The sequence below is a fragment of the Nicotiana tabacum genome, chromosome 1 (assembly GCF_000715075.1).
Source record: "Nicotiana tabacum cultivar K326 chromosome 1, ASM71507v2, whole genome shotgun sequence".
Classification (NCBI taxonomy): domain Eukaryota; kingdom Viridiplantae; phylum Streptophyta; class Magnoliopsida; order Solanales; family Solanaceae; genus Nicotiana; species Nicotiana tabacum.
This window is the reverse complement of record NC_134080.1, coordinates 85,842,084-85,868,838: the sequence shown is the minus strand read 5'-3', so window position 1 is coordinate 85,868,838 and position 26,755 is coordinate 85,842,084. Positions and strand designations below refer to the sequence as shown.

General features: G+C 38.6%; 1 long non-coding RNA gene across 1 annotated transcript; it reads right to left on the bottom strand.

Moving 5' to 3' along the window:
• Positions 1–17,016: 17,016 nt before the first annotated feature.
• On the bottom strand, positions 17,017–19,019 carry LOC142181237 (uncharacterized). The gene is made up of 3 exons (XR_012709826.1): positions 18,646–19,019; positions 17,487–17,819; positions 17,017–17,354 (listed from the first exon to the last, which is right to left on the bottom strand). It is a non-coding gene; the product is annotated as an uncharacterized LOC142181237 (long non-coding RNA).
• Positions 19,020–26,755: the final 7,736 nt, after the last annotated feature.

Below are 26,755 nucleotides of genomic sequence, written 5' to 3'. Positions count from 1 at the left end.
CTCTTACCGAATAGCCAGTAAAATCCTTCGCAGGAGCTTCACCAATCACGCGACCGCTGACCTGCTCACGAGAGATAATCCACCTGAGCCCGTGCTCACTCACCAGCTACACAAGTCCATTCACTCCTCGGGGACATCAATCAAATGTGCGACAATATCTTCCATTTCAAAGTTATGTTGCGTCCTTCTTCATATCAAGCAGCTCCTTTCCGTCATTTCAAATCTCCCGCCATTATGCTAGCCAATATTTCAAATTAAGCTCTTAGACCTAGTCAGTATCCACCATGAATCCCAAATCACTCTAAACTTTTCTCAAGGAGTGTAGTCATCCTACCACAAAACCCATATGCTACTCTGCCCCAAAGGCGAATTGAAGAAAACAATAACACCAACGAACTAAATGTATTCAACAAGGACAATGACACCACATCACAAATGAAAATTCCACCACGCTCGAAAATACCAAGTCTTGTTACTCTATCAAACCAAACTTGAACATTCATAGCCCGATTGCCTCTCCTCCACTGGAAATAAAATTCTGAATCTCTGAATCTTGCATTGAATAAACATCCTTCCAAGTCATTCACTACTTCAACGCATAGACAAGCACCCTACCCTTAAACAAATATTGTGTGATAGCAATGCACGAATCATCATAACAGTTAATTCCAAATCTCAAAACCTTAGGTAATATTGATACTAAGCAGAAACGATAGAACGACCTTCTGCAAGGTGATGATAAAAGCCCAATCAAATACATAGGGAGGAACATCCCGCACCATATCTGTAGTACCATTACAATTTCTCAATTCTCGATCGATATAGCAAGCGTTTCATGTCGCATAAAATTGCGTTGGAAATAAACAAAGGCATAAGCCGCAAAGGAATCAAATCGCACGATGAGAAATCTAGAAGGGAAGTTCTCCTAACAGCCTTGTAGCCTCTCGAAGATAAGTACGGACGTCTCCGTACTGATCCGTAAGACTTTACCACACTTGCTCATGACTCGTGAGACCTAAGTGAACCTAGTGCTCTCATACCATGTTATCAGGACCTAAAATCCACTAAGGGTCGTGATGGCGCCGGACACCGCTGTCAGGCAAGCCAACCATAAATACTTAATTAAATTCTCGTTTAAATAATTATGAAAACTATGATTTTCCTTCAATTTGGCTAGTAAAAGATAATCTTTACAAAATAAATAAAAGAATGTTTAGAAGTTAATACAGAATACCCCATAATCATCCCAGAACCCGGTGTCACAAGTGCATGAGCAGTTTCTAAGAAATAATGTAATATAACAACTATCCAGAATACAAATTGGACAGAAAAGAAAATACAATACAATACTCTGAAGGAGACTCTACTGGTTATGGGTCGTCTCGAGAGGTGCAACTCACCTAAGTCTCCGTATCAACCATGTCGCTGCGCCCAACTAGGCCACTGGACATACATGTGCTTGTGCAACAAAAATGCACAATAAGTGTAGTATGAGTACAAAAACAACATGTACCCAGTAAGTATCACGTCTAACCTCGAAGAAGTAGAGACGAGAGGTCAACTTCGACACTTACTAGTCAAATAATAATATATTAATAATGCGAATAATCATGGATTTATTAAAAATGGCAGTAAACTCAAGTAAGTCAAGAAACAAGTAAACATTCCTTTTTATATTTAGAAGTCTCCAAATTCATAATCCATTATTTATCAATTTATCTCAGACCAGGAAGGCAATATCAATTTGTTCAAGCAAACATTACAAGCATGCGCAAATCATGCCGAGGTTGTACGACCCGATCCAATAAATATTTAAACTGTGCACTGCCAGAGGATCGAATGGCACGAACCATAGATGCATCTATTACCCCGCTCGCGAATCATACGTGCAACGCGATCAAATATAAATAATAGAATTACCCCGCTCGCGAATCATATGTGCGACGCAGGTACTCATAGATAAACACATTCAAATAGTCAATTAAGAATTCATCAAGAAACATTTATCCAAGGAAAAGTCAATTATCTTTTAACAATTTAAGAAAATGAGGTTTAACACTTTTTAGAAATTCTTTTACTAATTCGATATGATTTAGGCAATTTCAGTTGTCAATAAGATTACAAATATTTCAAGTATAGTATGCTTTTGGGTCCTAGACTACCCGGACTTAAACATAATAGTAGCTACGCACGGACTCTCATCAGCTCGTGCGTACGTAGCCCCCACAAATAGGAGAACATAACCAATTATTTCACCTACGGGGACAATTCCCTCTTACAAGGTTAGAAAGGAGACTTACCTCGCTCCGAAGTCCAATAACCATCTTCCAAGCCCCTTCCGACGACTCAAACCGATGCCCCAACGCTCCAAAACTAGCCAAATAACGGGCAAACCAATAAAAATACACCATAATACTCATAACAATTCAATTTATATAAAATCCCAACTCTACTCGAAAAGTTGAAAAAGTCACCCTCGGGCCCACATACCCGGATTCCGAAATTTTTCGAAGATAAAGTTTATCCACAACCTCGCGAACTCAAATATATAATTCGCTCTCAATTTCATGTCCAAAATCGTAGTCAAAATCCAAGAATACAAATTTCCAAGGTTTTCTTCAAAATCCCAAAATTTCTACTAATTTACATGATTTTCCATGTTAAGTTCTATATATAATCCAAGTAATTAACTTGCAATAGGTGGGAATCACTTATCTTGACAGGGATGATGAAAATGGAGCTCCAAAATCGCTCAATCGGCTCCCATGGAGGAAATGAGATGAAATGAGCCAAACCCATTTCTTTACACTTATACACTGTCCAGACGAGTCTTCTTCGCGTTCGCGAAACTCCCATCGCATTCGTGAAGAAGAAAATTCCCAAAAATCATTTTCCAAACTCTTCTCAGATAGCCTCTAGTATAATGGACATAACATTTTGTACGAAATTCCAAATGACATATGGTATAATGTTTTGAAAACTAGACACCAAGATCTACAACTTTCATGTTTTGGTCATCTCATAATTCCTTATAGATTTTGAGATATAAACTGCCAAAATCAGCTCTGTGCAACACAAATTTCTTCTTCATCTTTCCGGACAGCCTGTAGTGTACCAGCCATAACATTTTGTATACAAATCCAAATGCTAAGTGGTTTAATTCTCTGAAAACAAGACATAAAGGGCTATAACTTTCATTTTTGGATCATCTCTAAATGCCTTATAGATTGTGAGATATGAGCCTCCGAAGTCAGATCTGTGCAACAAAAATTTCCTTCTTCGCGAACAAGAGGATCTCTTCACGAACACGAAGAATAGAGTCCCTGAAGCCAAATCCTTCTTCGCGAACGCCAAAGGATCCTCGCGAACGCGAAGAACAACGCCAGACACCAACATTAGCTATTGCAAAACAGCCCAAAATGATCCGAAACCACCCCGAAACACACCCGAGGCCCTCGGAGCCCCCTCCAATCACACAAACCAGTCCCATAACATAACACGGACCTGCTCGAGGCCTCAAATCACATCAAACAACATCTAAATCATGAATCGCATCCCAATTCAAGCTTAATGAACTTTAGAACTTTAAACTTCTACATTCGATGTCGAAACCAATCAAATCACGTCCGATTGATCTCAAATTTTGCACACAAGTCACATTCAACATAACGGACCTACTCCAACTTCCGGAATTGGATTCCGACCCCGATATCAAAAAGTCCACTTCTGGTCAAACTCCTCAAAACCTTCAAATTTCTATCTTTAGCCAAATGACTCCAAAATGACCCACAGACCTCCGAATTCACTTTCGATCGTGCTCCCAACACCAGAATCACCATACAGAGCTATTCCCAAACTCGGAATCCCAAACAGACATTGATAACACTGAAATGCACTTCAACCCAAACTTATGAAATTCTTGCAAAAATGATAACTTCCACAATAGGTGCCGAAACGTTCCCGGGTCTTCCAAAACCCGATCGGGACATACGCCCAAGTCCGAAATCATCATACGAACCTACTGGAACCTTCGAATCCTGATTCCGAGGTAGTTTACTCAAAAATCCAATCTTAGTCAATTCTTTCAGCTTAAAGCTTTCGAAATGAGAATTCTCTTTCCAAATCAAATCCGAACTTCCCGAAATTTAATTCCGACCATGCGTACAACTCATAATACCTGAAGTGAAGCTGCTCATGGTCTCAAACTGCTGAACGACGTGCTAGAGCTCAAAACAATCGGTCGGGTCATTACAATTTTGATCCAACCTATCTTATTCATCGAAAATTAAGCTAATTTTTAGCCCAATTTAATCCATGCATAGTTTTACTAAAATATCTTTTAAATATATTTTTTATTTGATATCTTATATCTCACCACAACAAAAGGAAAAAATCTTATTTAGCAATTAAACAATTCATAAGGAAACAATATATATTATTTAGGGAAAATTTACCTAGCTATACTATAATTGTCACGACCCAATATCTACTAAAGGTCGTGATGGCGCCGGACACCGCTGTTAGGCAAGCCAACCATAAACACTTAATTTAATTCTTATTTTAATAATTTTGAAAACTATAATTTTCCTTCAATTAAACTAGTAAAAGATAATCTTTACAAAATAAATAAAAGAAAATTTAGAAGTAAATACAGAATATCCCATAATCATCCTAGAACCTGGTGTCAAAAGTGCATAAGTAGTTTCTAGAAAATAAGGTAATACAACAACTGTCCGGAATACAATTTGGACAGAAAAGAAAATACAGTACAATACTCTAAAGGAGACTCTGTTGGCTGTGGGTCGTCTCGAGAGATGCAGCTCACCTAAGTCTCCGCATCAACCATACCGCTGCGCCCAGCAAGGCCACTAGACATACATGTGTCTGTGCAACAAAAATGCATAGCAAGTGTAGTATGAGTACAAAAACAACGTGTACCCAGTAAGTATCTCGTCTAATCTCCAAGAAGTAGTGACGAGAGGTCGACTTCGACACTTACTAGTGGTTCAATAATAATATTTTAATAATGTGAATAATTATGGGTTTTATAGGGCAAATGTAAACTAATAAATCCTGAAGCAGGTAAACAATTCCTTTTTAATAATAATAGATTTCCAAAGATTTATATTGCATCATTTTTATCAATTTATCTCAGGCCAAGGAAGGCAAATATCAACATCCATAAATCTCAAGGCAAGCAATACAAGCATGCGCAAACCATGCCGAGGTTATACGACCCGATCCAACAATTATTTAAACTGTGCACTGCTAGATAGTCGAATGGCGCAAACGATAGATGCATCTATTACCCCTCTCGTGAATCATACATGCGACATGGTCAAATATAAATAAACAATTACCCCACTCACGAATCATACATGCGATGCAGGTACACATAGAAACACGCATTCAAACAGTCGATCAAGACTTCATCAGGGAAACAATTATTCAAAGAAAAGTCAATTCTCTTTTAACGATTAAAGAAAAATGAAGTTTAACCTTTTTAGAAATTCGTTTACTAAATTCAATATGATTTAAGCAACTTAAGTTGTCAATAAGATTACAAATATTTCAGGTATAGCATGCTTTTGGGTCCTAGACCACCCAGACTTAAACGTAATAGTAGCTACGCACGGACTCTCGTCACCTCATGCATACGTAGCCCCCACAAATAGAAGCACATAACCAGTTATATCACCTATGAGGATAATTCCCTCTAACAAGGTTAGAAAGGAGACTTACCTCGCTTCGAAGTTCCAAAACCGGCATTCCAAACCCTTCTGAAGACTCAAATCTATGCACAATGCTCCAAAACTAGCCAACAATTATGTAAACCCATTAATATATTCTCAAACACTATAACAATTCAATTTATATCAATTCTCAACTCCGTTCGAAAAGTCGATAAAAATCACTATCGGGCCCACATGCCCGAATTTTGAAAATTATTGAAAATAAATATTACCCATAACTCATATGGTCTATATCCAGAAATTCATCCAATTTCATCCATAAATCGACCATCAAATAAAGGATTTACCATTTTTCAACATAGGGGCTCAAAATCCCAATTTCTACAATATAAATACGAATAAAAATAGAAACCACCAGAAATAATCATGGAGAAACATCAAAATAAAGGTCATATATTTACCCCCATGTTGAGACGAGAACAAAACCATAAAAATCACCTCAAACGGAGCTCTAGAACTCAAGATATGCCCAAAATACTAAAATCCTCAGTTTAAAACACTGTCCAGGCGATTTTTCTTCATCGCCTTCACGGGAGACCTTCGAGTTCGCGAAGGGAAATTTTTTGAGGTGACTGGTATATCTAGAAATCCTTCTTCGCATTCGTGGAGCCTCTCTCACGTTTGCGAAGAACAAATCTTCGCACCAGAAACCAGCAATTTTTTCCCGACACGGAAATGAGCATAACTTCCTCATACGATGTCCAAATTTGACGATTCTTTTTGCTATGGCTCCGTAATTACGATATGGATTTAATGGTTCAATAAAAACTTAATTTTGAGCTCATTTCTTTAATATGGTACCCTTTATGTCCAAAGAAACGATGTTGAAACATCAAATAAGAGCGCGATACAACCCGAAACACACCCGAGGCCCCCGGGACCCCGTCCAATCACACCAACCCACTCCATAACATAACATGGACCTGCTCAAGGCCTCAAATCATACCAAATAACATCAAAACTACTAATTGTATATCAATTCAAGCCTAATGAACTATTGAACTTCTAACTTCCAGTTCTGATGCCGAAACCTATCAAATCACGTCCGATTGACCTCAAATTTTGCACAAAAGTCAAATTTGACATTGCGGACCTACTCCAACATCCAGAATCGGAATCCGACTCCGATATCAAAAAGTCCACTTCCGGTCAAGCTTCTAAAAAACCTACAAATTTCCAACTTTCGCTAAATGACCCCGAAATGACCTACGGACCTCCAAATCCACTTCCGGACATGCTCCCAATACCAGAATTACCATACGCAACTATTTCCAAACTCGGAATCCCAAACGGACATTGATAATATTGAAATGCACTCTAACTCAAATTTAGGAAATCCTTCTAAAATGCCAACTTTCCACAATAGGCGCCGAAACGCTCCTGGTTTATCCAAAACTCGATCCGGACATACGCCCAAGTCCAAAATCATCATACGAACCTGTTGGAACCTTCGAATCCCGATTCCGAGGTTGTTTACTCAAAAATCCAATCTTAGTCAATTCTTTCAACTTAAAGCTTCCGAAATAAGAATACTCTTTCCAAATCAACTTCGAACTTCTCGGAATTCAATTCCGACCATGCATACAAGTCATAATACCTGAAGTGAAGATTCTCATGGCCTCGAACTGCTGAACGACACGCTAGAGCTCAAAACGACCGGTCGGGTCGTTACATTCTCTCCCACTTAAACATACGTTCGTCCTCGAACGTACTAAGAACTGCGCTTGAGATGCCCGAAATCACTGTTTAATACCCCGAGCACCCACCCGTGCTACCACAACTTAATTGAGCACATTAGCTCGATCAAATCTGAAGATATTCTCTTTTATTTAGGCAAATAAGCATCAGAGCGCAGTTTTAACATCTGAAATCCTTCGTCTGGCCTGCTTCCAATTTATGAACACCGTATCAATCACTACACGATGCACCGAGACATGACTGCACACCTCTTCTGAATTCACACTATGCACTGCATAACTCATATGACCATAATAACATCCTCTGATAACAATAGCCGAAATTTCCACGATTATGAAACTCCCATTGCACATCATGACATACATAGGTCTTGCTCTAACTCTTACAATACCACCATGACGGAAGATGTGCGTAGAAATTAATAACCACTGCCAAATCAACAATCATTGGATCTATACTCCTGACAAGAACCATCACCTCATTCTAAACCAAATAATGGTATTTACTCTTTAATACACTTCATATAATCCGATTGCACTGATCCTAGATCTCATAATCTCGTCTCACCCAATACGAATTGCTCAGGCAATAAGCCACCCCAGACCTAACCAAAAATCTCACATGATGCCAAAATGTGCCAATAGGCTACCAGTTCGAACGTGATACATAAGGAAAACTAACTCTGGAAGGGACTACTCAACTCACACAACTAATACGAACTTTCCTCAGAAAATGAGAAAAAAACACATAAAAATAGAATATAGAAACTGTACTCAACATCACACTGTTGCGGCGTGCAACCTGATCCAAACAACATACCTGTGGTGGCGTGCCACCCGATCCACACATAAAATTCACATAAGAAGATACATACCGAGCTAAATTGCTCATTACTACAAAATACCGAATATCGGCCACAAGTATGCTAAGTGCATAATACCATCCCTAGTGAGACAGATAGCGCCATAAGCTACAAAACTTAAGCACAACTGAAGTGCGACATATGATCTGAATCCCAAGATCCATCCTACTCACATAACACCATCGCTATGAGGAACCTCAATACATAAGAAATTTATCAAGTTGTTTCGCAACTCATACGACACAATATATCATTACATGAAATAGCCGACGATGAAATAACATCCAACGTCCGAATACTCCTCCATAAGGAGCGCTATGCTGAAATGAACGCATCCGGCCTGACATAGAGCCCATATTCATATTTAAATCCATTCACAGACCTCAAGTCGATTCTGATCATACCGAACTAAGCCAATAATCTTTCCTGGGTCCATAATAACCCCCTAACCCCCTTTTTCCCATAACACACAAGAACAACCATCATAACCGGAGCAATTCTCCACAGTCCACAACCCAATAAGCCGAGTGCCCTCCAGGAATTAATTCTCAAATTAACGATATCACCACAATCTTCATACTTGATTTAATTCTTCAATCAATCAAGTGACTACATACCCCACTTATACAATCTTCCCGTGGGTCATGCTCTCACGACCTTCCGTAACAGATAACAAGTCTGCACATCCATACCACCAACCGCACTAACGCTGAAAAGCGATCAAGAATCCACAACCAGGATGCAAAGCCTTTTTCGCAAAACATCGATCTCAGATGACGCTGAAGACAATGCTAGCTTACTCTAAACATTCAAATCCCGATCCTGCTCATCCGAGCTCGTGACATCCTTGTCAACATAGAACCGAAACCTTGATCCTCACTTCAAATTCCATACCACTCACTGCAACCAACATGCCAATATATGATAGAACAAGATTTTCATCATAACTCCACAACCACTAATAGATTAACACTTCATCATATAGAAACTTTTCACTTAACTCATTTCAGGAGAACCATAGCAAGACACAAGTGAATTCTCATAACCGTAGAATATGCAAATCTTCAAGTAGTGGTCTAAGCCACCATAGCCCTTCCGGGATCCGCCTACACATAATAGGCCATAACACTAGAATACTTCCGAATAAAACCAATTACGGCGGCCGACAAGCCTCACATGTACCGTTACAAATCACTTGCATAACTTAATCACGCTGAAGGAACTAGTCATTGCCACCATCATGCCAATTCAATCATGGTTAACCAAATCTACTTCTTCTAACTTATCCTCAATTGTCTTATAAATAATAATAACTCCATTCAACACAAAACGAACTCAATCCGCACTCATCCCGAGTGGCCTTGTAACACAAGACCATGCCGTCTCATATCCCACGAACCACCTCATGCCTTCTTTGTGTGCATATTCGCATCTCAAATGGTATATCCATTCTGATAATTCCTCTACGAACCCGGAGTCTTTTTCTCTCATTCACCCAAATGTTACACTGCAAGCCGAAGATATCATAAAGCATTCCAAGCCTCTTTTCATAATCTGCTGCAAAAGCTCGATTCTTAACCGTACTTGTAGACTCGAAATCACAAGGCACCACACTTTAACTTTGAATTCACTAGGACCGTGGTTGAGAGCCACCCGCTCTGACTTGGCCCCGACTATAATCAACTCCATGAATCTTCTAGTACATGAATACCCTCTCGACGAAGCACCCGGCAGAGTCACTTCCCTTGAAATCCGCATCTATACAAGGCATAAATCTTGAATCCTTCCCCAAGTCTGAACATGAGTCAATAAGGCCAACCATAGCACACCTTTAATAATTCCTTTGCTCAAATCACCTCTTATGTTCTTTTCCCTTGTTGAGATAGCCCATCAATATGCTAATAACCGGAAATCTCACAAATAGACAATTATGCAATCCAACCATAGGAGGTGGGACTCTCCCACTTAGCTTGAAGCCACTATTACACAACTCTGAAACCCACCAATATTCTTTATCTCTTATTGACATGACCTTGCGTAATTAAACCGCCAGATTCCTCGAAATCCTTCTGTTAGCATTTCATGAACACTCTGAATCTCTAGCAACATTCACATATTATACCTCTTACCGAATAGCCAGTAATATCCTTCGCAGGAGCTTCACCAATCACGCGACCGCTGACCTGCTCACGGGAGATAACCCACCTGAGCCTGTGCTCACTCACCAGCTACACAAGTCCATTCACTCCTCGGGGACATCAACCAAATGTGCGATAATATCTTCCATTTCAAAGTTATGTTGTATCCTTCTTCATATCAAGCAGCTCCTTTCCGTCATATTAAATCTCCCACCGTATGCTAGCCAATATTTCAAATTAAGCTCGTAGACCCAACCACCGTCCACTAAAATTCCCAAATCACTCCAAACTTTCCTCAAGGGTGTAGTTATCCTGCCACTGAATCCACGTGCTGCTCTGCCACTCTCCCACTTTGGCCTAAACCTTTTCTTTAAGCAACTATTCGACTTCAGCTTCTTACATCTGGCTTTCTTAAAAATTTAACCATCACATGACACCTCCCACATGTACTTCCTCATCCTTCGATGCCCAGTTATTGCCTTAAATAAAAATCTATCTTCGTAGCATTTGAACCCACAAATCGCTACTAACTTTAAAACTTTCCGAAGATCATTTTTCTCGAGTTGTCAATATTAGAAACACCGATTCAATCCTGAACCACCGCATCCCGTGAACTCTGACAGCCGCTTCTCCAATACTCTTTCACAATATCCTTCCCCAAAGGCGAATTGCAGAAGACCATGATGACGACACCACATCGCAGATGAAAATTCCACCACGCTCGAAAATACAAAGTCCCGTTACTTCCTCTACCCAAATTTGGTCATTCATAGGCTAATTGCTTTTCCTCCGTCGGAAATAAGATACTGAATCTCGGAACCATGCACTGAGTAAACCTCCTTTCAAGTCATTCACTGCCCCGACACATGGGCATACATCCTACCATCACGTCACTATTGTGCGATAATCATTCATGAGCATCAAAGCAACCTGTGCATAGACTCAAAGCTCTCAGAAGTACAGCTACTGAGCTGAAATGACAAGATATCCTTCCACAAGGCGACGATAATAGCCCAATCAATTATGCATGGAGAACATCCCGCACCATATCTGTAGTACCATTACAATTCTTCAATTCCCAATTGATAACAAACGTTTCATGTCGCATAAGATTGAATAGGAAGGCAATAAAGGCATAAGACTCAAAGGAATCAAACCGCACGATGAGGAATCAAGAAGGGAAGTGCTCCTAACAACTGTGTAGCCTGTCGAAGATAAGTACAGACGTATCCGTACCGATCCGCAAGACTCTACTAGACTCGCTCATGACTCTTGAGACCTAAGGGAACCTAGTGCTCTGATACCATGTTGTCACGACCCAAAATCTACTAAGGGTCGTGATGGCGCCGGACACCGCTGTCAGGCAAGCCGACCACAAATACTTAATTTAATTCTTATTTTAATAATTTTGAAAACTGTAATTTTCCTTCAATTAGACTAGTAAAAGATAATCTTTACAAAATAAATAAAAGAATGTTAAGAAGTAAATACAAATTATCACATAATCATCCCAGAACCTGATGTCACAAGTGCATGAGCAGTTTCTAGAAAATAAGGTAATACAACAACTGTCCAGAATACAATTTGGACAGAAAAGAAAATACTCCACAATACTCTGAAGGAGACTCTGCTGGCTGTGGGTCATCTCCAGAGATGCAGCTCACCTAAGTCTCTGTATCAACCATATCGTTGCGCCCAATGAGGCCACTAGACATACATGTGCCTGTGCAACAAAAATGCACAACAAGTATAGTATGAGTACAAAAATAACGTGTACCCAGTAAGTATCCCGTCTAATCTCGAAGAAGTAGTGACGAGAGGTCGACTTTGACACTTACTAGTGGTCCAATAATAATATTTTAATAATGTGAATAATCATGGGTTTTATAGGGCAAATGTAAACTAATAAATCCTGAAGCAGGTAAACAATTCCTTTTTAATAATAATATATTTCCAAAGATTTATATTCCATCGTTTTTATCAATTTATCTCAGGACAAGGAAGGCAAATATCAACATCCATAAATCTCAAGGCAAGCAATACAAGCATGCACAAATCATGCCGAGGTCGTACGGCCCGATCCAACAATTATTTAAATTGTGCACTGCCAGAGGGTCGAATGGCGCGAACCATAGATGCATCTATTACCCCGCGCGAATCATACATGCGACAAGGTCAAATATAAATAAACAATTACTCCGCTCACGAATCATACATACGATGCAGGTACACAAAGAAATACATATTCAAACAGTCGATCAAGACTTCATAAGGAAAACAATTATTCAAAGAAAAGTCAATTCTCTTTTAACGATTTAAGAAAAATAAAGTTTAAACTTTTTAGAAATTCGTTTACTAAATTCGATATGATTTAAGAAATTTAAGTTGTCAATAAGATTACAAATATTTCAGGTATAGCATGCTTTTGGGTCCTAGACCACCCGGACTTAAACATAATAGTAGCTACGCACGGACTCTCGTCACCTCATGCGTACGTAGCCCCCCACAAATAGAAGCACATAACCAGTTATATCACCTATGGGGACAATTCCCTCTAACAAGGTTAGCAACGAGACTTACCTCGCTCCGAAGTTCCAAAACTGGCATTCCACACCCTTTTGAAGACTCAAATCGATGCACAATTCTTCAAAACTAGCCAACAATTATGTAAACCCATTAATATATGGTCAAAAACTCATAACAATTCAATTTATATCAATTCCCAACTCCGTTCGAAAAGTCGATAAAAATCACCCTCGTGCCCACGTTCCCGGATTCCAAAAATTATTGAAAATAGATATTACCCATAACTCACATGGTCTATATCCAGAAATTCAACCAATTTCGTCCATGAATCGACTCTCAAATCAAGGATTTACTATTTTTCAACCTTGGGGCTCAAAATCTCAATTTCTACAATTCAAACACGGATAAAAATAGAAACCAACAGAAATAATCAGGGAGAAACATCAAAATAAAGGTCAGATATTTACTCCCTTGTTGAGATGAGAACAACTCCACAAAAATCACCTCAAACGGAGCTCTAGAACTCAAGATATGCCCAAAATACTAAAATCCTCGTTTTAAAACACTGTCCAGGCGATTTTTCTTCATCGCCTTCGCGTTCGCGAAGGGCATTTTTTCGCGTTGACCGGTCAACCCAGAAATCATTCTTCGCGTTCGTGGAGCTTGTTCCAGAAACCAGCAATTTTTCCCGACACGGAAATGAGCATAACTCCCTTATACAATGTCCAAATTCGACGATTCTTTTTTATATGGCTCCGTAATTACGATATGGATCTAATGGTTGAATAAAAACTTAATTTTGAGTTCATTTGCTTAATATGGTACCCTTTATGTCCAAAGAAACGATGTTGAAACATCAAATAAGAGCGCAATACAACCCGAAACACACCCGAGGCCCCCGAGACCCCGTCCAATCACACCAACCCACTCCATAACATAACATGGACCTGCTCGAGGCCTCAAATCATACCAAATAACATCAAAACAACTAATTGCCTATCAATTCAAGCCTAATGAACTATTGAACTTCTACCTTCCACATCCGATGCTGAAACCTATCAAATCACGTTCGATTTACCTCAATTTTTGCACACTAGTCACATTTGACATTGCGAACCTACTCCAACATCCGGAATCGGAATCTGACTCCGATATCAAAAAGTCCACTTCCAGTCAAGCTTCTCAAAAACCTTCAAATTTTCAACTTTCGCCAAATAACCCCGAAGTGACCTACGAACCTCCAAATCCACTTCCGGACACGCTCCCAATACCAGAATTACCATACGCAGCTATTTCCAAACTCGGAATCTCAAACGGACATTGATAACATTGAAATGCACTCTAACCCAAATTTAGGAAATCCTTCCAAAATGCCAACTTTTCACAATAGGCGCTGAAACGCTCCTGGTTTATCCAAAACCCGATATGGACATACACCCAAGTCCAAAATCATCATACGAACCTGTTGGAACCTTCGAATCCCGATTCTGAGATCGTTTAATCAAAAATCCAATATTAGTCAATTCTTTCAATTTAAAGCTGCCGAAATGAGAATTCTCTTTCCAAATCAACTCCAAACTTCCCGGAATTCAATTCTGACCATGCGTACAAGTCATAATACCTGAAGTGAAGCTTCTCATGGCCTCGAACTACTGAACGACGTGCTAGAGCTTAAAACGACTTGTCGGATCGTTACAATAATAGAAACTTATTTACCATTTTTATTTTGGTTCTTACTTAATTACATTCTATATCTATATTTACCATTTATGTACAAAATCATAAAAAAGATCAAAATAGAAGATTCCTTAAATTTAGCATTTCATTCTCTCTCCTTCACCTATCTCCCTCCAAAAAACTAGAATTTCATCTATTTTTCAAAAGATTTCATATCTCATTCTCTCTCCCTCATTCTTATCATCCAAAATTGGTACTTCTCTCACAAAATAAATGAAAATGGCAAAAATATTGTCTCTAAAATTGCAGCAGCAAAGGGTTCTCCATCGATATCCATTAAAAAGCTTCAAAACTTTAAATTAAATATTCAAAATTTACGAATTTGTAAATTGTTTGGATTGGGTGTTCTTGTAAATGATAGAGAATATACCTTGTAAGTTATATCTCAATTTTGAGGGAAATTGGTTAAGTTTAGAGTTGGTTTTACGTAAAATTTTAGATTGAAACTCGAAGAAAACGAAGTCGCAAGAATTGTATGATAAATGGTATCACAACTGTTTTAGAATTGTGTCCCAATTGTATTAAAATTGTATGTTACTTGTATCTGATACATTAATACCTAAAATAATATATGATACAATACTGATTAATACAATTATAATATCATATTATATCAGATTTTAAGTTTAAAGTTGTGACTGAAACTTGAAGATGATGAAGATCTCAATTGTTACACTATTTTTCATAAAGTGTCGCAGCTTGTATCACAAATGTATGAGAATTATGTTAGTATTGTATCAGGTATTGTTTTACGTATTAATGTATCAAATACAAGTTAGATACAATTGGATACAAGTATGATACAATAATATTTTTAGGTATTAATGTATCAAATACAATTCTGATATAATTATTATACAATTATCACAGAATTACTGCAACTTCTTCTTTTTCGAGTTTCAATCTGAATTTTCACCTAAAACTAACTTCATATTTAACTAATCTCCCTCAAAATTGAGATATAAACTCCAAAAGATACTCTCAATCACTTGCAAGAACCTCTAATCCAAACAAAACAAATCACAAAGTCTTAAAACCCAAAACCGTATGTATGTAATAACAACTAACTAAACCTGTTAATAGGGCGGACTGGGACGGATTGGACGGGGAGCGGGTTTTAGACGAACTCATTTTGGATACCGGTGCACCGAAACCCGCTAAGCCCGCTAACCCGTTAACGAGTTAAAATTTTTATTTTTTTTAAATTTGTGTACCTTTGCTAACAAAATTTAATTAAAAAAATACTAGCACAGCCCGCCCGAGCCCGTTAAGACCGAACCCATACGGGCCCACAAAAACCCGCAAATTCCCAACCCGTTATCCCCAGCCCGCTAACCAACCTGGTCCGTTAACGAACATGTTGTTTTTTTTTGTTCAGCTCGTCCCAGCCCGCTCGTTAAACACTTCTACAACAAACCCAGTATAATCCCACATAGTGTGTCTGGGGGAAGGTAGTGTGTACGCAACCTTACCCCTACCTTGTGGAGATAGAAAGACTGTTTCCAATAGACTCTCGGCTCAAAGAAGCATAAGCACCATGTTAAAGAAGAGAAAAACAAGAAACACAATAGTGAGAAGTTATGTAAAAGCAACACAAATAACAACCAAATAATCAAGTGGCCACAACCAAATAACAACCAAAACTGTATATATGTATGCTCGAGAATCATATGTATTTTTGGGCTTCGAATGGACCAATGTGGATGAGTGTGTTAGTCAAACAAATTGAAGAAATTAGGAAAGGAAAAAAAAGAGAGAGGAGAGAAGAGGAAAAAAAAAAAGAAAAGGATTTACTTGAATCCCTTAATTTAAGTCACTAATAATGAGGTGGAAGCTTTTAAAGGGGCAACATATACAATTTGTTAGAAAAAAACTAGATACTTATTGAAACTACAAAACCTAAAAAAAATAGGTAAATAAATTTCTATCATAGTATATATAGAAAAACTTCCATTAATTGAAGCTTAACAAGAGTTGGACGGATTGGGCTATAACCCAAATTTTAGTCCATTTTAATCAAACCCATCTCAACCCAAGTAACTTTTGGGCAGATCACTTATTGACTTTGATCCGCTCAAAATCGTCCCAACCCGCCATTTGACACCCCTAGTGATAGCTAGTGGTGATGGTTATACAGGTTAGTCCTACATGATTCTTTGAGCAGAGACAAAGGCTAGACAATTAAAAAAAAAAATTGAAGCTATTATAACCAAACAAATGGTTACACAATTGTACTTAATGAACCGAAATCTGATAAATTCAAGTTCAAACCCCAATAAGTGGAAACAAATAGACAGGGTAACATTACTTTTTGTACAACTGTTATCCATATTCATTCGAGAACAATTGAACTTTCTCCCGCCCATGAAGAGGGTAGCAACTTTTGATCCTCCAAAGAGCAAACACAATAGTGGAAAGACAAAAGCCTCCAGCAGGTTAAAGTAAATGCTGCAATTTTCTCCTCTCCTTTGTCTTTTTAACTAGGAAAAAAATGGACAGTGTCATCCTCTCAACGACTACATTCAATAAAAATTACTTAACTCCATTTTTTGGGTGGGTGGGTGTTGGATGAGGGGAAACAAGAGGAGATTTCGTTCTGGTATTAACTATAAACTCAGCTCTGTTTCGCAAAAGTATCACCTACAAGTTAAAAAATCCTTCAGAGAAAGGAATAGTAGAGCAGTAACAAAGACCCTTAGATTGCCACAAGAATAATTCAGAAGAAGGCAACTTGAAATTTGGTGCATGAACCGAAGAGGATAGTCATTATACCTACAAACTGGCGATTTGCAGAGAGCCAAAGTTAGCTTCAAGTGACCATAGAAAGAGCACTTTCGATGAAAATAGCACTCGTGATTAATATTTTTGGTTGATACATGGACATCGACAGGTTACAGGAATCATTGAATCAATCATCTTCATGACTTTCATATTGTTGACATAGCGATAGTAGACCACTGCTTGTCACACTAGTCTTTTCTGCCTCTTGCTGGTTTCCTTCTACTGTCTTCTTGCTGTTGGAGTCTAAGGGTGGCTTCTTAACTACAGATATTTTAACTGATGAGGACTTGAAAATGATTTTAGTATCACTTTATGATGTTTTATCTGCAAAATAAGTCATGAAAACAAGGTTAGATCCCTAAAAAGCTATTTCTATTAACATTAATCACCAAATGACCAAAAAAAAGTATCTATGACCATTATTAATTTTTTCCCTAAGTAGAAACCAGCAAAATTGATGATTATTCAAGAGTTAAAGACATATCCATCAAATTTCCAGGCAGAAACCTCAAACTCACACACATACCCTCCTCAACCTCCCCATGGAAATAAAAGAGAAAGAACAAGTCATGCAAAAGAAAGGTGGAAGACAACAGATTGCTCATGGACAACTATGCATTCACTAGCATTACCAGCCTCCAATTTCAAGAAGCAAACATTACGTGCAACGTAGACCATTGGAAACCGTAGCAGGCTTCATAGAGTTCATAAATGTTCTTCGAACAACTAAGGAACTGTTGCGAGCGCGGTTCTTAACAGAAAATATGTCAGCAAATTAAGAAAGGTATGCATACAGGTTATAAATTCCAAAAACCATGTTAACGTTCTTTCAGCTCCAAGAAGGACCAACTATATAATAGTGAGATTGCAAAAAATGGAAGCCTAAGGCCCAAACGATAGATTTGAGCAGCACATTTCAATTTTCTGACCTAAACAAGAAAATTAGAAAACAATTTCTTTTATAGGTAGGGTGATAATCATAGTCTAGAAATCACTTCAAAAACTATTATTCGAATGGAAATTCACTCCCATGATTATCACAAATGAAGGGTATTCTGACCCAAGAGATATATTGAGACATAAAGGTCAAAGGAACAGTGGGAAGCAATGTTACACTCAGAACAGAATCAAATGGATCAACTAAACCAACCTTTGTTGATAGAGCTGTGGGTAATGCTGGCTTTTGTCAAAAAGTTTGTCGGTTTTTCATTAGGTTCCTCAGCAACCTTTCTCCTCTGCATTTAAAGAATAACAAGCTTAATGTTAATAAGAATTAAGAAACAACAGAAAGAAGATCTGGACTTCAGGCACGATATAACATTCAGATTTCAATCTAACGGTAGATGCTTCCCCAACAAAACTGTCCTCTAATTTGCAGATTGACATGTAATTTTCTACTTCTATTTAGTTGCATGTCAAACATACGACAGGTCTAATGCAAAAGAGATTGATCATTTTGTAGATGCTGCCACTTATTAGGACTCTCTAGTAAGTAGTAAAGGAAGATAATTAACAGAATTTTATATTTCCTTCGCACATTTTAAGTTCTACTTAAACAAAAAAATAATATACAGAAATCTGTTGTGTTTATTTAGTTTTTCATAATATTCGTAACTGTAAAAGATTCCAAGACAAGCCACATGCTACACCCAAGGCGTTGACAGAAAACTCTCTTTTCAAGATTGCCATACTTGCAGGTAATCCAAACTAATTCAACAGAATCGTGGTACTTTCCTGTGCACCCTATATCAAAATCTCGCCTACCAATCGGAAATCGCGAAAATATCAACTTTGCCAATTCAAGCCTAAATCTACTCCGAACCTCCAAAACTCATTCCGATCATACTCCTAAGTCCCAAATCACCTCCCGATGCTATCCTAACCATCGGAACTCACATCTGAGCCCTCTAACACATAAGTCAACATCCAATTGACTTTTCCAACCTAAACTCACTCCAAAGAAACTAAGTGTCTCAAACCTTACCAAAATTAATCCGGATTTGATCTGACTAACCCGATACCACATAACATATATAAACAAAGCATAAAGAAGCATAAATGGGAGAAACGGATTGGTAACTCATGAGACGACTGGCCGGGTCGTCACATCCTCCCCAACTTAAAACAAATGTTCATCCTCGAATGAGTCAAGAAACATACCTGAAGCCTCAAACAGGTGAGGATATCTGCTCCGCATCTCCTGCTCGGTCTCCCAGATAGCCTCCTCCATGGGCCAACCTCTCCACTGCACTTTCACTGAAGCTATAACCTTTGACCTCAACTTTCGAACCTGACGACCCAAAATAGTGTTGATACCCAATTTTTCCTATATATTTTTCAATATGAGAAATACCTTGAAAATAAAATATGTATGCATATATAAGTATGTCCAAGTGTTTTGTTATTTTTTCTTAATTTTTAAAGGTTTTTAAACCAATTTATTTCTCTATTTTATCCATAAAAACCCAATAATTATTTTCAAAAATTATCATTTTGGTGATTCACTTGTTGGACTTTTATATTTATGCTAAAATATAGTTAACGGAATTTTTGCATATTCTTACAAATTTATTTAGTATTTTAAAGCTAAATTGCATAATTGAAATATTAGCCTCTTTTAGGATTTAATTGCGTTTGTATTCATGAAAATTAAGTCCAATATTTTTAAATTGATAATTATATGTCCTAAATAATTTTAGTACTTTTAATTTATTTTCAGAAATTAATTTACTATTTTTATAATTTTAAAAGGGGAAAAATGGTTATTCAAATGATAGCCCAATTTCATTTCAATTATAGCCTAATTTGGCCCCAATCTGAACCCAATTCTTTTGGCCCAATTCCCACTCAAACCCGACCCCCTAATCCAATTTACACGACCCAACCCGGGTTCCCACCTAACCCCTTTAATCCCAGCCGTTGATCATTTAGATCAACGACCACCGGCTGCCCTTTCCTTTTTTAACTCCAAACGAAAAACTTACCCTACTTCATTATTCACCTACTGCTGCCTTTGAATCCCTCTTCTCTCTCAACTCTCTCTAAAACTCTTACGAACCCTAGCCGCCACCATCAAACTACACCTTAATCCACCCTAAACCTTGCCTAATCCATGGCCTCCCATGGCCATTGGAGACGTGTAGTGGCCTCCTATGGCTCCTGGGTGTTTTTTCCCGTGGTTTCACGGCCAAACCTTGAGGGAATCTAGTTCAGTCTTTGTTCGATTTCAGTTCGTGGCTTTTATCCGGTCATCCTTGACCTTTCTCCGGCCAACCATGGCCGTTCGAGTCAGATCCTTCACTCTCCTGGTTAGATCAGTAACTTTCAGGGCCTTTCTCAATTTTCTGGGTTTTTCGAAACCATAATCTTTAAGATCTTTCAACTTTGTTTCAGATCTGCTTTAGATCTGTACTTACTATGACTTTCTTAAGTGTTTCTCGAAGGTTCTTTAACTTTGCTTTCAAAATGACTCTTCATTTTTCGATTAGGGTTTTCCTTTAAGTTATTTCAAAAATCCCTTCTCTGATTTTAACGTGTTTGTGATTTTGCTATGTTTTGCTCATGTTGTTCTTCTATCTGAGTTAGCATGTTGAAAACCCTAATTTCTTTTGGGTCTCATTCGAGTTCTGAAGCTGTTTGTTAGATGAGTACTTGTTTGGTTAAGTTCTTGCTTGACTTATTTGTTTATCATCTTTTAAACTCGATTATTGTTGAAAACCCTAAGTCTTCTTGGTATGAAACTATTTGTTTGAGCATGCACTTGATTCGATTAAAGTTCTTTGTTTCTGACTCCCTCTTCTTTATGTGACTTATCTGATTCTAAGTTTTACTATCTTTTAAACTCGACTTGAAACCCTAACTTTTCAAAAGGTTTCCTCACCTGTTACTATGATGCCTTTACTTGTTTGACTCTCTTCTTCACTTTGGCTATATGTTGGAGCCCTGACTATCTACTGAACCTTATGCTTATTTCTGCTACTATTGTATGCTGCTTTTTTTGTCAATGGGCTTGGCCTCGCATGTCTGATGTCTCTGTTCACTGTGTTTATCTACTGAAGTGCAGAAGCATGTTTCTTCCTTGATTGATCTTGATCTTGTGACTGATTCAAAAGCTTTTTCTTTTATGAACCCCAATTTCACTCGCCTGTTTAAAATTGATTGATTTTTTTCCTTTACTGTAATATTTACCTTGTTGAATCCTTTCCAAAAATAAGCATATTTTCGTACTCAGACTTGATTGTTCGCTGCATGCTTTTACTACCCCTTTTATGGCAATAATCAATCTACTCCCAAACTGATTTCTTTCCTTATTTGAACCTGTTACTACCCGTTAAACAGTGATTCCTTAATTAAAGGGAATCACTTGTATAATTGATTCTAATTGTTGATTGTTTCCATATTTGTATTAAAACTTTACTTATTACCTTACTTTTCACTCGTTTTCAGAAGCTATAAATACCCTGTATCCTTTTTCTTTCAAACGCACAAAACATCTGAGTTCAGAACACACACTTCACTCAAAACTCTCTCTCTCTTCTCTGTTACTACTTGTGCTTACTGCTTTGTCTAGCCGGCTGAAAGCCAAGGTTAGACTGTGGAAATTTGCTTACTTTTCCTTTCTACATTTGCTTCTTACTGGTATGTCCTAATTAATATTCGAGCATAAAAAACAACATGTTTCTTTAGCTGTTTCCTTAACTCTTGCATGTTTCTACTTATACTTATCCAATCAAGTTTCATTACTAAGCATGCTGTAATCTGCTCCCTCCCCTTCTAAATTAATGTGTTCCCTTATGTATGTACTTTGTCAGTCACTTGATTATGTGATTTACTGACTTATGAATACCAAACCCCATATCCCCTTATGTGTTTGTATTCCCTGGCTAGTTTATGGGCATGCCAATATCATCTATTGTTGTGCATGTCCAAACCTAACTCCTCCTAGGGTCATATGCTCCATGCAATGCATTCCCAAACTCCTGAACCATTTGTGCAACTGTTGATTCTGCTTTACTACTACTGTTTTCAAATCACTCTTACCCCTTACTATTCTCAACCCAGTTTTAAATAAATCTCTGTTTCTGCACTTCCACTATACTCTTAGAACTTAGGTTCTACCCCTCTTGTGTGAGCCTTGCCTTGGGACCCATGAGCTCCCTCGCTGGCCCTTCCATACTGCACTCATCTCTATCTGGTTATGCAAACCTGGGTGTAAGCGCTGCTCGGGGTCCCTTGAGACCCTTAGGGAACTTTGACATACCCAAGTCTGAGAAAGGCTTTGAAAGAAGTGGTGCTTGAGGTGGTTTATTCCATAACTCAGAGAGGAAGTCAAGAATCAGGCTTCCTCTGGTTGCAACTTCTTCTTTTACACTTTTCTGATGTAATTCATTATTTGGTCTGTAATAATTTGTAATAAATATCGGGGTTGGCTAGTGAAAAGGAGATGGGTAATTATGCATGTTTAGCTATTAGAAGGGTAGAAAACAATCCTATATGACCTATTTTAAATTCTGCATATTTAACTCTGCATTTAGATAACATGCTTATAGGACTTGTTTTAAATTCTGCATGTCTTATTACCACACTTAGACACCATGTTTTAGGATCTAAACGGCTATAATCAGACATCATGTCCATAAGGTTAAAATCAATATTTTTTTCCATAGAAATCATTCCTATAGGAATTTTAAGTAATTCCTGCCTGTTTCATTTCACGTTCAACTAGATATCATGTCTATATGAATTAGAAATTAGCAATAATAGATATCATGCTTATAGGATCTGAAACCAGTCTAATTTAAAATCAGTTTAACTTGTACTATTCTGAACTAGTTTTAAACTACCTACTCTCCTTTTATTAATACGGTTTAGAAAGCATGCCTATAGGATCTCAAATCACTCGTTTTAAAACTGTCATTGTTTTGCTACACTCCTAATCAGTAATAGGCACCAATGTTTATAGGATCTCACCAAACACACTTAGGCAAGCCTTAGGTGGCAACAAAAAAAATGGAATCCGCCTTTGTTAGTTAGTAACTACTAGAACCAGCAGGCAGGTCTGATTCAGACTTCTTATCTGAGTTATGTAATAAACTGGTCTGCCTCAACAATTAAAACTCCCTTTGCCTTAGTACTTTAAATTCAGACCCTGATTGTGTTTAAGTCATGCTATTTATGTGCTTTGCTTGAGGAGGTATACATGAGCCTCTTAGTTGTTTACATGTTTCCCCCTAATGTGCATTCCTATATGTTTTTGTATGTCACCTTAGCTTTTTTCACCTTTTGAAACCTAAAAGTTAGCCTAATATCCCTCCCCTTTAGGAATAGTAGTCCTAAGGTCCTCCAGGACTAATAGGAATGGGACGGGTAATAGCATGCAATAGTGGTCGAGACCAATCCACGCTTTAATACCTTAACGGGATGGGAATGGTAGATATGGATATGATGACAGGTGCACTAATACCACGTGTATCCCCTCTTCTGAAGAGTGTCATACCGGGTATCGCATTGATGTGATCCATATTATAAATAAACCTAGGACCACTATCCTTTTCATTTGCAACTTCTTTTCAAAATTCGTCTTTTAATAATTGTTCTTTCAAACTCTTATGTATTTAAACTGAAATCCCCTACTATCTGAGCCTATACTCGTCTATTTGCTAAATTGCTCAAATTCTCAAAAAAGTGTCTGGCCGGGAACTACACTTGTGGATCCTGAGGGGTGTCTAACACCTTCCCCTTAGGATAATTTCAAGCCCTTACCCTATCTCTGGTTATCAAACAAACTTAGAAGTGAACCTTATGGGTGTCCTAATGTACCTTAAATCATTAGGTGGCGACTCTTCAAATGCAAAACCCAGTTCCCAAAAGGAATGAGTTGTCCTATACCAAAATCATAAACCCGATTTTCCGATGCAAAGAGGGAAAAAGGGGGCGCGGCAAATAGCTACCGTCTCCACATCATAGGTCAAATCACCATCCAACTAAAACGTGCTGAAATCCAGAACATGAGACAGATCCCCAATATACTTTCGGAGCATAGAAACATGAAATACCGGATGCACATTCGACAAGCTGGGTGGCAAGGCAAGCTCATAAGCCACCTCCCAATCCTCCAGAGCACCTCAAAAGGCCCAATGAACCGTAGAATCAATTTCCCTTTCTTCCTAAATCTCATAACACCCTTCATGGGCGAAACCTTCAACAGAACCTTCTCACCAACCATGTAAAACACATCTCGAACCTTCTTGTTAGCATAACTCTTTTGCCTCGACTGCGCTGTATGAAGCCTCTCCTGAATCACCTTTACCTTTTCCAAAGCATCCTAAACCAAGTCTGTCCCCAATAGCCTAGCCTCACCGGGCTCGAACCAACCAACTGGAGATCTACACCGCCTCCTATATAAAGCCTCATATGGAGCCATCTGAATACTCGACTGATAACTGTTGTTATAAGAAAACTCTGCAAGTGGTAGAAACTCATCCCATGACCCTCCGAAATCAATGACACAAGCACGCAACATGTCCTCTAATATCTAAATAGTGCGCTCGGACTGCCCGTCCATCTGAGGGTCAAAAGCTATGCTCAACTCAACCTGAGTACCCAACTCTCTATACACGGCCCTCCAAAACTGCAAAGTAAACTGAGTACCTATATCTAAGATGATGGAAACCGTAACACCATGTAGACAAACAATCTCTCGGATATAGATCCCTGCCAACCGCTCTGAAGAATAGGTAGTACATACAGGAATAAAGTGCGTGGACTTGGTCAGCCGATCCACAATCACCCAATAGCATCGAACTTCTTAAAGGTCCATGGAAGTACAACTACAAAATCCATAGTGATCCTCCCACTTCCACTCTGGAATATCCATCTGCTGAAGCAAGCCACCTGGTCTCTGATGCTCATATTTCACCTGCTGACAATTGAGACACCAAGCTACAAATCCCACAATATCTTTATTCATCCTCCACCACCAATAGTGGTACCTCAGATCCTGATACATCTTCGTGGCACCCGGATGAATGAAATACCGCGAGCTATGGGCCTCCTCTAGAATTAACTCCCGAAGCCCATCCACATTGGGCACACATATCCGGCCCTACATCCTCAACACCCCATCATCACCAATGGTCACATCTCTGGCATCATCATGCTGAACGTTGTCCCAAAGGATAAGCAAATGCGGATCATCATACTGGCGCTCTCTGATGCGATCATATAAGGAAGACCGAGAAACCACAAAAGCCAATACCCGACTAGGCTCCGAAATATCGAACCTCACGAACCGATTGGCCAAGGCCTGAACATCAACTACATGAGGTCTCTCCCCAACTGGAATATATTCCAAACTCTCCACACTCACCGCCTTTCGGCTCAAAGCATCGACCACCACATTGGCCTTTCTTGGATGGTACAATATGGTAATATCATAATCCTTAAGCAACTCAAACCACCTCCGCTGCCTCAAATTAAGATCTTTCTATTTGAACAAGTGCTGGAGGCTACGATGATCAGTAAACACCTCATAAGACACACCATACAAATAATGCCTCCAAATCTTCAACGCGTGAATATTGGCAGCCAACTCCAAATCATAAACGGGGTAGTTCTTCTCATGGGGATTCAACTGACAAGAAGCATAAGCAATAACTCTATCCTCCTGCATCAATACACTACCAATACCAACTCTCGGAGGATCACAATACACGGTATATGAATCTAAAGCTGATGGCAAAACTAACACTGGAGCCGTGGTCAAGGCTGTCTTGAGCTTCTGAAAGCTCTCTTCACACTCATCCGACCACACAAATGGAGCACCCTTCTAAGTCAACTTGGTCAAGGGTGATGCAATAGATGAAAATCCCTGAACAAACTAGCAATAATAACCCGGCAAACCAAGAAAACTGTGAATCTCTATGGCTGAGGACGGTCTGGGCCAACTCTGAACCGCCTCTATTTTCTTCGGATCAACCTGAATACCCTCGCTGGACACCATATGCCCCAAGAAAGCCACTAAACTGAGCCAGAACTCACATTTGGAGAACTTTGCATAAAGCTTCTCCTCCCTTAACCTCTACAACACAACTCTCAAATGCTTCGCGTGCTCCTCGTGACTACGCGAGTACACCAGAATATAATCAATAAAGAAAATCACGAACGAATCAAGATAAGGTTGAAACATACTGTTCATCAGATGCATGAACGTTGTTGGGGCATTGGTCAGCTCGAAAGACATAACAAGGAACTCATAATGA